This window comes from Centropristis striata, chromosome 4 (assembly GCF_030273125.1).
Source record: "Centropristis striata isolate RG_2023a ecotype Rhode Island chromosome 4, C.striata_1.0, whole genome shotgun sequence".
NCBI lineage: Eukaryota > Metazoa > Chordata > Actinopteri > Perciformes > Serranidae > Centropristis > Centropristis striata.
The window spans coordinates 20,890,463-20,905,120 of NC_081520.1; positions in this window are offsets into that span (position 1 = coordinate 20,890,463).

Consider the following 14,658-nt stretch of genomic DNA (forward strand, 5'->3'; position numbering starts at 1 on the left):
TATACAGTCTATGTAATATATGTGTTATACTGTTTTATACTCTATTTTATAGTCTATGTAATATATGTGTTATACTGTTTTATACTCTATTTTATACAGTCTATGTAATATATGTGTTATACTGTTTTAAAGTCTATGTAATATATGTGTGTGTCTGTTTTATAGTCTAGGGTTACAACTTAAAGTAATCTGAGTACTCCCAAAATTGTAAGTAAATGACTCATATATTAACACAGATCTTACATCTGAAGTCACATTTCTTCTCATACTTGAAATTCACAGAGTAAAATACTAAAATGTTACTTTCAACTGAAAATAACTTAAACTAGCTAACAAGCTAACGTTAGCTTAACTTACTGATGCAGTTGATGTGACAATTATAAAGAAAAGGGAACTCCTGGCGTCCGGTAACTTCTGTACAGACTTTTCGGGGTTATTTGTTAATATGTCAACTTCATTCACTGTTCAGACTTTTAAAAAGTCATTTCTTCGACTCTTTTTAAGCTCCACGCTGTGACACACAGCAGCTATCTCTCTCCGGTTCACCTTCTCAGCCCGGTGTTACGGCGGGTTTGGTAAACAGGAAAAGAATACTCAGCTGGCCCTCTTTGTTTAGTTTTTCATTAAAAAGTCAACTTTAATCTTTGGATTCTGTTTGATTATGCATCTATCACGTAGATGACACATTTTAAAGTTTAAAGCTGTTTTCAACAGGTGCCGTGACAACGACAACCACAGACAGATTGAGCAGAGTGTCGCAGGTTACCAAGGTTACGAGTTGATCCGTAACACTGGAAGCTACGATGTTAAATTTCCAGGAGCCCTGAAAGCAGCGAGAGCCAAACTGTCAAAACCATTTCAATACATTAATTTTCATAATGTTAAAAGTGATTTTTAGCTGTGTAAATATCTAATGTGAAAAAAAAACATAGAAAAAATATTCTTGACGTTTACAATTACTCCAAACGAGTGGATAAGATAAGATACAGAATAAATAAATCAAGAGACTTTAAGTGAAAAAACAAGAAAACAAGATCCAGGGGTTATATATAAACATACAGAATTATGTGTAATTCATTTTATTTAAATCACAAGACATGTATATAAACAAATATTTTTAAAAAGGAGCAAGCACTTAAATGAAGGGAAATAAATCAAAACAGTAGAAAGCGAGACATTTCCCAACAAATCTTTCTTGCTTTATTACTAGCTTGCGTTTTATTTTAATTGATGAGAAAAATCATTTAAAATCATTCATAAACCAAATAAAGGAGGGAGAAAACAGAAAGCTTTGTCTTCAGGCTATCTTTATATCTTTGCAGAGCAAATTGTTGTATGCTGCTGTATTAATGTTATGAATGTTGTTTACATCACCTTTAAGGTTTAGAAAAGATCATGGTTTGACTCAAATAACTACATTTCTTGGCTTACTTCATTTTTGAATGTAAGTGCATGAAAATACAAAAGTGAAGTAGCACATGACTTCAACTATTAGTCCTAAATGGGACACAAACACTGCAATCTGTGGCCTAGAGGTTTGGAATCGGGCTTGAAACTGGAGAATTGCCGGTTCAAATCCCGGCACTGACAGGTCTAGGACGGAAATGAGCAAGGCACCTAACCCCCTCCACAGCTCCCTGGGCTCAGTAATATGCTGTCCACTGCTCCTTGCATGGTGTGTTCACTTGTGTGTAAAAAAGGATAAAGGGTTAAAAGCAGTGGTTGAATTTCCCCACAGCAATACTGTTACTCTAAATAAGACGTGATTAAATTTGGAAGAAAATAACATTGTGGATTCATGAATTAATATATTTATTTAACCACTCCGTGCTCTCACTGACTACTGTTGATTTCTAACTTGACAGCTGCACACACAGCACACTTACTGTTACACTGAAAACTGACTTTTAAACATTACAATCATGAAGTGGATATAGATTTCGCTCTAGCCCACTTCATAAAGAAATTATTTTAGGCCTATTATCTTGAATGAACAGGCTAACAATAGACATTATCAAAGTACTATATTAGCTGTAATACCAGCAGTTTAAAACGGACATCAGCAAATCATTATAAACAGGGGTGCACATAACTTTTTTGCTCTAGTACTCAGGGGAGCACCTGGAGATGTTACTTGGTGCTCATTGAGCACCCGAGACGCGGACCCGCCCCGCAGGAATGATAAAAAAGGGATATGGGTTGAATAAATTTTTGCAAAAACATTTATTCATTAATAATCAACATTGAAACACTGAAATTAACTGTTCAGTGCTCTTTGAGCTCAGTTTCCTTGAAATTAACATAGCTATGCAAGCTGGACATCCTCCTCATCACTACTTTCACTGCTTTCATCACTGTCACTTTCAACCACCATGTCCATGGCAGTCTTGGTAGAAGAAGAGGATGTAGGTCTACTCCTCCCTCCCTGGTTGAGCCTGCGATCACTTGTTTTCATCCACAGGTGCACAGCAGGCTTTGGGTCAAAAGTCTCTGATGTCAGCTTGGACATGTGGATGTGCATCAGGGATGAGAGGCGAGAGTCTGACAGGCAGGATCTGTACTTGTTTTTTATCATATTGAGGTGAGAAAATCCTCTCTCACATGCAGCACTGCTCAAGGGCAGTGCAAGGGACAGCAGAATTACTTTCCAGATGTTGGAGTAAGTTTCTGGGTTGCTTGACTTCACTATTTTGACCAAGTCATATACAGAGGAGGATGCTAAACGTTTGGCTGACTGCTTTAACTCATCCACTCCCTCAGAGTGGAGTCTCTGTCGACACACATGCTGCCCTCATAATTCTGGAGGATGCCACTCAGTGTGGTGTTGCCAAAACTGTGGAGGTCTTTTATTTCCTGAGGCCAAATAGAAGGATCAAATATTAAAAATTGATCACATGATTTGAGGGATTCATATCTAGATTCAAATTCCTTAATTAGACCCCTCAGTACATCATTTCTGTCCCTGTCAGCATCCACATTTGCAACAGTCTCTTTCCTGTACTGCTGGTCATCACTCTCAACTAGAAGTGTCCGCTGTCCAACTGCTACCATGAGCTCATCTTTGCATTCACCAATAGTCAGTCTTTCTTGCTGAAACTTAAGAGAGAGGGTCTGCAAGACTTTCCCAGTGTCAAGCATGTGGGCAAGGAAACAGTGAAATCGCTCTGTGCACACATGTTTCAGGTCATTGTCATCACTTGTGGACAGCTGAATTTTGATGGCAGGTAACAGTCTCCATATTTTCAACAGAGTCTCCTGTCTCCATGCAGACCATCTAATGTTGTGAAACTTTCCCAATTTCACAAAGGCAATGCCATTCTCATCACACAGTTTCTTTAGTTGTTCCGATTTCTTTGCACCCCCCTTCTGTAAATAAAAGCTAAGCAGCCTGACAACAGAACGATTAAAAGACTCGCAGTATGGCACCAGGCGATCAGCTGACTTTGCGCAGTTCTCCAGCGTGTGGGTGGTGCACAGTACGTGCACCAGGGCATCTCCGATGACGACTCTCTGTCGTAGTTTAGGAATGACGCCGTTGTATTTCCCCACGTTGACAGCTGCTCCGTCTGTGCACACCGAGATCAACTTGGTCTTCCACTCATCCATTAATCCACACGCATGGAAAAGTTGCACAAGTCCATCCACAATGTCCTGTGCTGATCGCTGCGCCCCCAGATTAATTAATCCAAGAAAATCAGAGCTGCACTCTCCGTCGCTCGACACAGACACGATGTACACGATTTCCTGCTCTGTTTTGTTTATGTCCTCTGAACCGTCAAAGAGCAGACCCCAAAATTCAGCCGCTTTTAATTTTTCATGAAGTTGTGAACTGATTGTCGTAGCAATCGTCTCCATTATTCGGGTCCCCCCCTCACGTGAGTGATATGCAGTCCCGACATTAACGCCAAACCTTTCTAACAGGGGAATGTCCTCTTCATAAGAGCGCATAGGACGTGCATGTTTGGCTTTGTGAAAAGCCAACAAAAATAGATTCGACAGTGCTTTACGCTGTTCTTCATTTATTTTGTCCTGCCACCCGTCAAGGGGGCGAATCCGATGCTGGCTGCTCCTATTATCAATAGTTTGCACAATATTAACGTGCTCCTTGCTTTTCTCATGCTTGTCGAATGATGGATGACTGTAATTCTTTGTGCCTATATAATAAGCGCTGCTTTTATCAGCCAGATCAGGATGTTCGCGGCATATTTTGCACCACATCACGGTGCGCTCATCATCACTTTGGAGCTACCATACCTCCTGCAGCCATTTCTCCGAAAACAATCTCTTTTTGTGCAGCTCAGGTGGCGGTTCCGTCCGGCGCCTTTTTGGAGGTGGTGGTGCAACACTAAAATAGTTGCTTAGCGGGGCTTGCTTCTTTGACATTTTGAAGAGCAGTAGACAGCTGCGAATAAGACAGGAATATCAGTAAACAAATTTGCCTCTCCCAGTGTTACTGAGGGGTGTGGTAAAGGACTGTATGATTTTGGGTTTGCTGTGTGGCGGTCAGAACACCGATGCTAACACCGTTGTTGATTGCGCTGATAGCGGATCGTCTGATTGGATAGAGGATAGCCTGCCGGCGTCTGATTGGATAGAGTCTGCCGGCATCTGATTAGACAGAGTATGCACGCCGCCGACGCGTGCACACAGTCTGTGTGCGCACTCGTCCGACGCACGCACTCGGCCCCGCCCCCTGTCACTCACTCAGCGCGCACAGAGCCACGGCAGTCTCCAGCCCTTTCGTACACCCGGCTACCCCAGCTGTTGGTGCGCACAGGCGCTTCAATGCGCTCGATGTGGTGCGCATCATTGCATTCTGGGTGCGCATGCGCACCTGCGCACCAGTTATGTGCACCCCTGATTATAAAGCATAAAACATTGGCCCGGTTTCACAGACAAGGCTTAAGCCTAGTCTCAGACTAAAATGCTGTTTGAGCTGGCTTAACTTTAAGTCACTTGCACAGACTTATTTTAACATAGTCAAAGATTTAGTCTGTTCTGGATTAAACAAAGCCAATTGCAAGAAGGTGGATTAGAGCTACTCTAGGACTAAATTGAAGTTTATATTAATCATGCAAAGAGGCAGGTTTAACTTCAGCTTAGTACTGCTTGTAAAAGGGAACACAGATGGTTTGGGAGCATGGAGTATTTGGAATGTCTAAATGAAGACCAATATTCGCTACAGAGGCCAGCCAGACAAATACTTGTGGATAGGAGTAATCCATTGAATCAGTTTGATGAAATAACTTTCAGAGACCGCTTTCGTATGTACAAAGAAGATGTACTGGAGATAATTACTTTGCTTGAGCCTATACTTTCCTCCATGTCTTAAAGAGGAAGGCCTGTACCCAGTTCTCTCCAAGTTCTGATCACTTTGAGATTCTTGGCATCTGGAACCTTTCATCGTGAAACTGGTGATTTGTGTGGTGTCAGTGAAGCAACAGTGTGTAGAATAGTTCACAATGTCTGCAGTGCCATTTGTGAACTGAGAAATATGTACATTAAGTTCCCTGATGCTGCTGAGCAAGCCAACTATAAAGTGCGATTCTACGAATATGGGAACTTCCCAGGAGTGATTGGCTGTATAGATGGATGTCATGTTCAAATCAAGTGTCCATCAACTTCTGATGCTGAGGAGTACAGGAACTGTAAGAACTGGTTTTCCATCAATGTTCAGGCTGTATGCACTCCCAATTTAGAGTTTTCAAACATTGTTGCCCGTTGGAAAGGAGCAACACATGATTCAAGGATTTTCCACAACTCTTCACTGTGTGCTCAGTTTGAGAGAGGGCAACATAGTGGACTACTACTTGGTGACAGTGGATATGCTCAAATTCCTATTTATTCACGACTTGGCCACATCCCACAACAGCTGAGCAGCAAAGATACAACAGAGCTCATATTCGCACTAGAGGGATGGTTGAGCGTATGTTTGGAGTGTGGAAAAATCATTTCCAGTGTTTACGCAATACACTTTGTTTTGAGCCAAGAAGATGCTGCAAGGTGATCATTGCTACAGCTGTGCTGCACAACTACCTGCACAACTACCTGAAGCAGCATAATTGTCCTGACCCTCCAATGGAAGACCAGAATGATCCAGATGTGCCCATGCTGGTGGCAGAAAATAACCAACGAGGAATTGCGCTCAGAGTTGCTTTCACATTGCAGCACTTCAGCTAGAAAAAAAGATACATTTAACCATGGAATGTTGATTATGGCTTGTTTTGCTTTAATAGTGTTTGTTGTATACAACATATATAAATAGTGTGCTGAAAAATTAAATGAGAAACTCAACCAAGGCTGTTCTAAAATGTAGGTTGTGGTGACTACAGTACTAACACTCTTGTCAAGTGAGGAAAATTTGATTTATTATATTATTATCCATTACATTACATAGGTGTCTCATGCATCTTTCTTTGAAAAGCTCTCTCTTCTACTTTCATATCCAATTCGACCTGTAGAATTCTCATTTTCATGTCATGCTCTTCTTTCAGAGATTTCATTTTCTGCTCATGAAATTCTAAGGCTAACTTTTCATGCATGGACATCCTTTTTGGTTTCTGCTGGAAGGTGGTGGCAAGATCTTTTCTCTGGAATGCCATACCAGATGTGGAGGGTGCACAGTCACTGTGCACTGGCTCTTCCACCAGGGTTAGAATAATTTCCTCTGGGAAAAGAACACTGTTAGATACAAAAACTCACATAATTGAAATAAAAATAAAGACAGACACAGACAGTGGAATAATCTGTATGTACAGTAGGAAGTAACCAATTTACTTTCTATGCTATATTTACCATTTGTGCTCAGTTCTTCATGTCCACTGTCCAAATGGTCATCATCCGGTATACCATCCAGAGGTTGCTGGTCCTCCATTATTCCAGTCAACAAGTCAGCCAATTCATCGGTCTTGTCTTTACTTGGTGGGGGTCCACCACCAGTAGTAAACCTCTCTCTTCTGGCCTCTGCATTCCTTTTTTTCAAATCTAATTTGATGTTCTTCCACAGAGTCTATGAAGGCAGATATCATTCAATATAAACAATGTCACAAACCTATATGACATCTGTGATATACAGATCATAATAGACATGTCTCACCTGCAGTTGCTGTACCGCTCTTGTGGTTACATTTTCATTTGCATTGAATTCACTGTGAATGGCAGCCCAAGCACTCCTCTTCTTATGTTCAATAGCAGCAGTATGGCCTTTACTTTCAATGACAGCATGATTTCCCACAATTTGTTTAAGCAGAGTTTTTTCATACTCAGTATAGTTCTTTGAGCGTGTTCTTCTAGCTTCAGCCATGTTTGGTGTGAAAATTCCCTTCAGCAAAGCTGTCCTCAATTTCATTTCAATTCCATTCCAGGTTTTTATAAGCACCATGAGGCTAACAAGCTGTGCTCCCACTTAGGCTAATGAGGCTTGACCCAGGTGTTCTCATTTAAGCTTACTCCAGGACTCCAAAGTCTGGGACTAACTAAGACAAACATAAGCCACGCTCATGTAAGCCACTTAAATGACCTAGCTTTACTAGTCTGACTTAGGCCTACTCCTGGCTTGATATAAGCCTTGTCTGCAAAACCGGGCCATAATGTGATAAGTGTTGATGACTTAACAATATTTAGCAACTATTCAGACCTCTCTAGTGACTCTTTTTCAAAAAAGTGACTAGCAACACATCTAGCGACTTTTGCTGGTGTTACTGGAGACTTTTGGAGACTCATTATTACTCTTTTTGACGAGCCGAGGGGGTTGCCGGCAGCCCCTCCCTCGTCCCAAAGTACTCACAAGCGGCACAGGCCTCCCGCAGGAGTCTCTCCCAGCTGCAGTCAGAGCAGGAGATGTTAACCCCTCAGCGTCCAATCTGCTAATCGCACATGCATAAATAGCCGCTGGCTGGTTTACAGTCAGAGTGTCTCTTTTTGGTCAGGCCGGATAAAAGACGAGGGTTGGAATTGTGACAGAAGACAGTGCATTTGCAGTTTGAAACATATTAAGGGTGTTTTTTTACTCACTTTTTGTCTTTCCCACAACGTTATTGCAATAATTGATTATATCGAATCTTAATACTTGTAGAATCACAATTATCAAGAATCGTGATACAATCCAATGGTGACCAAAGCATATTGTCCCACCCCTAATTTCTATCTTATTCTCCCCGCTGAGGATCTGTATTTCTCATATACAGTGGGGAGAACAAGTATTTGATACACTGCTGATTTTTCAGATTTTCCCACTTGCAAAGCATGTAAAAGTCTGTAATTTCTATCATAGGTACTCTTCAACTGTGAGTGATGGAATCTAAAACAAAAATCCAGAAAATCGCAGTAGTTGATGTTTAAATAATTAATTTGCATTTTATTGCATGACATAAGTATTTGATCATCTATCAATCAGTAAGAATTTTGGCTCTCACAGACCTGTTAGTTCTTCTTTAAGAAGCCCTCCTATTCTCCACTCATTACCTGCATTAACTACACCTGTTTGAACTTGTTACCTGTATAAAAGACACCTGTCCACACACTCAATCAACCAGACTCCAGCCTCTCCACAATGCCCAAGACCAGAGAGATGTGTAAGGAGATCAGGGATAAAATTGTAGACCTGCACAAGGCTGGGATGGGCTACAGGACAATAGGCAAGCAGCTTGGTGAGACGGCAACAACTGTTGGTGCAATTATTAGAAAATGGAAGAAATTCAAGACAACGGTCAATCTCCCTCGGTCTGGGGCGCCATGCAAGATCTCACCTCGTGGGGCATCAATGATCATGAGGAAGGTGAGGAATGAGCCCAGAACTACACGGCAGGACCTGGTCAATGACCTGAATAGAGCTGGGACCACAGTGTCAAAGAAAACCATCAGTAACACACTACGCCGTCAAGGATTAAAATCCTGCAGTGCACGCAAGGTGCCCTTGCTCAAGCCAACGCATGTCAAGGCCCGTCTGAAGTTTGCAAATGACCACCTGGATGATCCAGAGGAGGAATGGGAGAAGGTCATGTGGTCTGATGAGACAAAAATAGAACTTTTTGGTTTAAACTCCACTCGTTGTGTTTAGAGGAAGAAGAATGATGAGTACAACCCCAAGAACACCATCCCAACCGTGAAGCATGGCGGCGGAAACATCATTCTTTGGGGATGCTTTTCTGCAAAGGGGACAGGATGACTGCACCGTATTGAGGGAAGGATGGATGGGGCCATGTATCGTGAGATCTTGGCCAACAACCTACTTCCCTCAGTAAGAGCATTGAAGATGGGTCGTGGCTGGGTCTTCCAGCATGACAACGACCCAAAACACACAGCCAGGGCAACTAAGGAGTGGCTCCGTAGGAAACATCTCAAGGTCCTGGAGTGGCCTAGCCAGTCTCCAGACCTGAATCCAATAGAAAATCTTTGGAGGGAGCTTAAAGTCTGTGTGGCCCAGCGACAGCCCCGAAACCTGAAGGCTCTGGAGGAGATCTGTATGGAGGAATGGGCCAAAATCCCTGCTGCAGTGTGTGCAAACCTGGTCAAGAACTACAGGAAACGTCTGATCTCTGTAATTGCAAACAAAGGTTTCTGTACCAAATATTAAGTTCTGTTTTTCTGATGTATCAAATACTTATTTCATGCAATAAAATGGAAATTAATTATTTAAAAATCATGCAATGTGATTTTCTGGATTTTTGTTTTAGATTCTACCACTCACAGTTGAAGAGTACCTATGATAGAAATTACAGACTTCTACATGCTTTGCAAGTGGGAAAACCTGAAAAATTTGCAGTGTATCAAATACTTGTTCTCCCCACTGTATATATATTCTTCTGGGTCTCTAACGGGTTTTGTCGGCCTCGAAAAACTCTCGCCCTCCTCAGAGACCTGCGGCCCAAGATCCACAGGATCTTCCAAAAAGGTGATGCCATTTTCAAGGAGAATTGATTGGTCTGTAGGCGGAGATTTTATAGACGCTGATCTCTTATTAAGAACATAACCTGGTCCCAACCAGGTTAGCTTCTCAGCATGAGTTGCCATGGTGATCTAGCCAGATTAAAAGAGAACCACCTTCATGATACCAAACACCCAGGGTAAGAGCTGCAGTTACCTCAATAACCATCAAATCCAGCTTCGTAGTACAGGGCTCAGGACTCTTGAGGCTTATGGGGGTGTATGGTGGATCTGCTTCTGGTCCCTGCCCACTGGATCGATACTCTCGTAGGTGGAGTCTTCACCTGCATCGACTGGACGACAGTTCGCATAGAGCTGAGGAAACAAACAAACAAACAATCAGATATTTGACAGAGACGACCTGAGACAGCAGGAGAAAGGAAATAAAAAACCTCTGGGTGCAACTGCTTTGTGCATGAAGGTGGAGACTAAAGCTGTCTGCTGAGATATATTTAGTACAAACTTTGAGGAAAGAAAGTGGATTATACCTCAGAAGTGGTTTGGGCTCTGTTGACAATTTCTTGTGAAAATAGTCACTACTTGAGTTCATCGTTACTGCTTCCATTTTCTGTGAACTCCAAAATCACTACATTAATTTGTATTTTCCTGTTTAATTTACCTGTTTATACCTCTTCTAGACTTAAATCTGACTCAATCAGTCAAACAGTATCAAAATATGTTTGCCATCATCAGAGGGACAACAGTAACAGTAGAGCTCAGTATAGAGAGTGTTTAGCTAAAAACAATCTCTTAACAATCCTTTTGATTATCGTGCACAGGTTCATCTCAGGCAGCAGTGAGAATAAGAAAGGGTTAAAGAAAGTCACCTCCATGTTTGGGCTGCCTGTTTTTCTGCTGGAGATCTTCCGAAAACAGATTATCATCAGTGCCAGCTCTGAGATGTTGAAGATGATCATGATGACGTTGAGGACAACACTCACGACCACAATCATCCACAGAACTGTGTGAGGTTAAGAAGAGAAAAGTTCATTTTACAGACTCTTTGACTGCTCAAACCCAGGCCTCCCACGTGTTGCCACTCTTCACAGCTTAGATGAAGACCTTTGGCTCTTTCAAACACTGCAGGGTTAAAACTATGTGTATGTTTATGTTTAGAAATGGTGGACAGTAAAATTGAACGAGACATGAACATCACAACGTGGCCGTCTGATCCCAACCAGCTCACATCCAAAGAAATGGTCCAAAAAAAAAAAGACAAAGACAAAGACACTGGCATTTGGTCTTTTCTTAGCATTATTATTATTATTATTATTATTATTATTATTATTATTATTATTTTATTATTATTATTATTATTATTATTATTATTATTATTATTATTATTATTATTATTATCATTATTAATATCATTATTATTATTATTATTATTATTATTATTTCCTGGTTTGAAAGAGACAATTGGCCATTGTCAGGAATTAACAGGCACCCAGCAGCCAATCAGAGTCAGTTGTTCACCCAGACCACGGTACAAACATATATTTTTATTATTATTATTATTATTATTATTGTTGTTATTATTATTATTATTATTATTATTATTATTATTATTATTATTATTATTATTATTATTTATATATAATACCTCCTGTTGTCTCAGTGGGTGGAGGTGTGGAGCTTCCTGAACTGGAGTCTAAACTCTGTGTTGTTGTAGAACTGGTCGGAGCTGTGAACAACAGAAACAAATCAAGTCCTGGTGAGAGGAAGGAGATACTCTGTGTGATTTGCTTCTCTATACTATGACCATGAATCAGTATTAAAACATCAGCAACTGTCAGTGAAAACTTTCTTCAGACCTTCAAAGGAACAAATAAACATTTTTATTCTCATTAGTTTTCATTACACTTTGAGAACAAACTCATCATCTGTGACAATGTTCTCAAAATGCTTGTATGGATCGAGAGACAAAACTCTTTTCAGACTACATCTGTACCGTCCAGAGTCAGACTTGGCCAGCTGTGTGATGTTCACAAACAGACACGTTCCTGACAGAACTCTTTCTAGATTCCTGATGCTGATGATGTCTGATCACTTGCTTTTAACTTGTTTTTGGGACTTCTAAACAGATGATCAAACATTTTCAGTTGAGAGATTTCTGCTTGGATAATAATCAGCATCCTGTTGATATAAAGTGTCATCAGTTAGTTTAGTCCTGCCTGTGGTCAGTTTAGAGCTATTCTGCAGACAGCCACCAGGGGGCGTTCAGGGGTTTATCAGTCAGTTAGAAGCAGTTACTTCCTCCATCTGTTGTTATTCTCACATTGAAGTCAACACAAACTGATGATCTGCAGTTGGTCACACTGCCTCTAACATCAGCATCCTGAGTGTTCACATTTATTGTCCAGAAATATTTTTCATTTTCTCATTTCATGCTAAAGTAAACCTAAATCTAATATAAATACTGTTTGAATCAGGGTTTACCACTCACCTGGACTGTAGCAAATGAATGGAAACTTCAGGTCACACTTCTTGTCCCACCATCCTCCAGAGAACCTGAAATCTACGACTGCACAAGCCTCATTCCCCCCGTCGTTACCAGGTTCCCCTGACTTCCAGTGGCTAAGGGAGGAGCTGCTTCCATCGGACCACTTCCAGGAGTCTCTGAAAAGGCCGATCCAGACTCTTACTCCTGCTGGAACCAGCTCCTGGACCTTCTGGTTCTCTGTCTTGTCTCTCACACTGGCCAGGTCTGTGTAGTGTTCTCTGCAGTAGCTCTGGGCCTCAGTCCAGGTCATGTAGTCGTCAGTGAGGACAAATGTCACATTCAGCCCTGAAAATAGAGCAGAGAGAAATGCTGTGCAGAGGCACCATAACACACAACACTGATGCATACTTTATATTTGAGTTTTTCTGCGTCTGAATATTTTTCTCAGCAGTTTGATGTTTCTTAATGAATGTGAGCATGAAGCTGAAGTCACCGTGGAGCTGTGTGCATATCAACTCCTTTTCTTCAGCCCTGTTGACTGAGACAGTGACGTGGCATAAAGCTGTTAATGATGGAGCTCTTTATATAAACCTGCAGCTTCTCACAGTGAAATGAAGGCAGGACTCACGTCCATCTGCTTTAAATGAGCTTCATGTAACTGAAGACAGAGAGGCAAAGAGCAGCAGAGAAGGGGAGAGGTCAACAAGCTCAACTGGTCTGTTTTACCTTCGATCATCAATATTCTCACCTTTCACATCACAGCAGACGGCCCGTATGTTGACTGTGCAGCGAAGATTGTTCCATCGTCCATCTTCATTCATCCCTGTGCAGTGTTGTGAACTGAGCCAATTGTTTGGTTCTCCAGTATCCCATCGTCTGAACCTTGTGTCTGTCAGTGACCACCTCCAGCTGTTCACGTCATCATACAGCCCAATCCAGGCGACCTGAAACACATAATTATATTAATAATATTCATGTGTCCATATGAACAGTGAAACAGGTTCTTCTTCCTGTAATAATTCCTGCTGTTTATACTGGACATTAAGAGATCCCTTATAATTCAAGTTCAGTAGGGTACTAAATCCTTCGTCCTCATTCAGTGTAAAAAAAAAATGATTTAAAAGTTTCTCTGAAGTTTCACGTCTCAGACTATAAAACTTTAAATCCATGTGTCACTGACATGATGTCAGAAAGGAAAGAAAGAGGAAAGTGAACTCATAGAGGAAACTCCTGCTCTTTCTGCTGTTGTGTTCAGGGTTTCCACATCCTCCATGCTGTCTACAGTGGCCAGGTCTGTGTAATTCTCTCTGCAGTAACTTTGTGCTTCAGTAAAGTTCTTCTTTTCATTAATGACGTACTGACGTCCAGCACACAGGCCTGTAGAGACACACATGCATACTGATCACATTTATGCTATAAATAACTTTTTATACATGTTCACTTTGTAACTTTACAGTTTAATGGATTCAGATGTTTCCTTGCGTTTGTAGTAAATATCAGGAATATATTAACATTTAAATACATATATTATTATTATATAAAGTTTAAAAATATTTATTAATTGATGTTGGTCATGCTACTACATGCAACAAACTATTTAAATTATTATTATATTCAAAATATATATTAATAATAAATGCCAAATAGCATAAATGTATGTTTACAGTGTGTATATAATGTATGTATATGTCTTATTTTTTATATTCTCATTCTGTCCTCTATATCTATGTGTCTGTGTCTTGAACTGCTGTGACAACTAAGTTTCCTCACTGCAGGAAAAATAAAGTCATATCTCTTCTTATTTACTCAAGTACTGCACACAAGGACAATTTAGAGTATTTTCTTTCATGCATTTTATACCTGCAGTAGTACAATATAATATTATATTACATATTATAATATAACTGACAACATTTCACACAGACAGATTGTTCTTTTTACTTATTCTGCATTTAAAAACAGGACAAATTGATACAACACAACACATTGTTGTATTTTAATATTTTTTGCCTTGTGACCTCTTCCAAATAATCTGAATGTATGATAATAAATAATAAAATATATTGTGTAGTAAAGTGTTTTGGTAGGATAAAATCAGGGCAGATCTAGCAGGGGGCGACATGCCTGAGGGCTCCACATGTCAATCAGAAATTAACTTAAATAAAAATGAACTGAGTTTAATTAGTGCAGGTATAAAGTGAAACCCAGCAGTGAAAAACAGAGACTGAGCACATTTAACTGATTTATGTCTAATACATTTAAAGAAAAAATAGAGAGGTGACAAATGAATC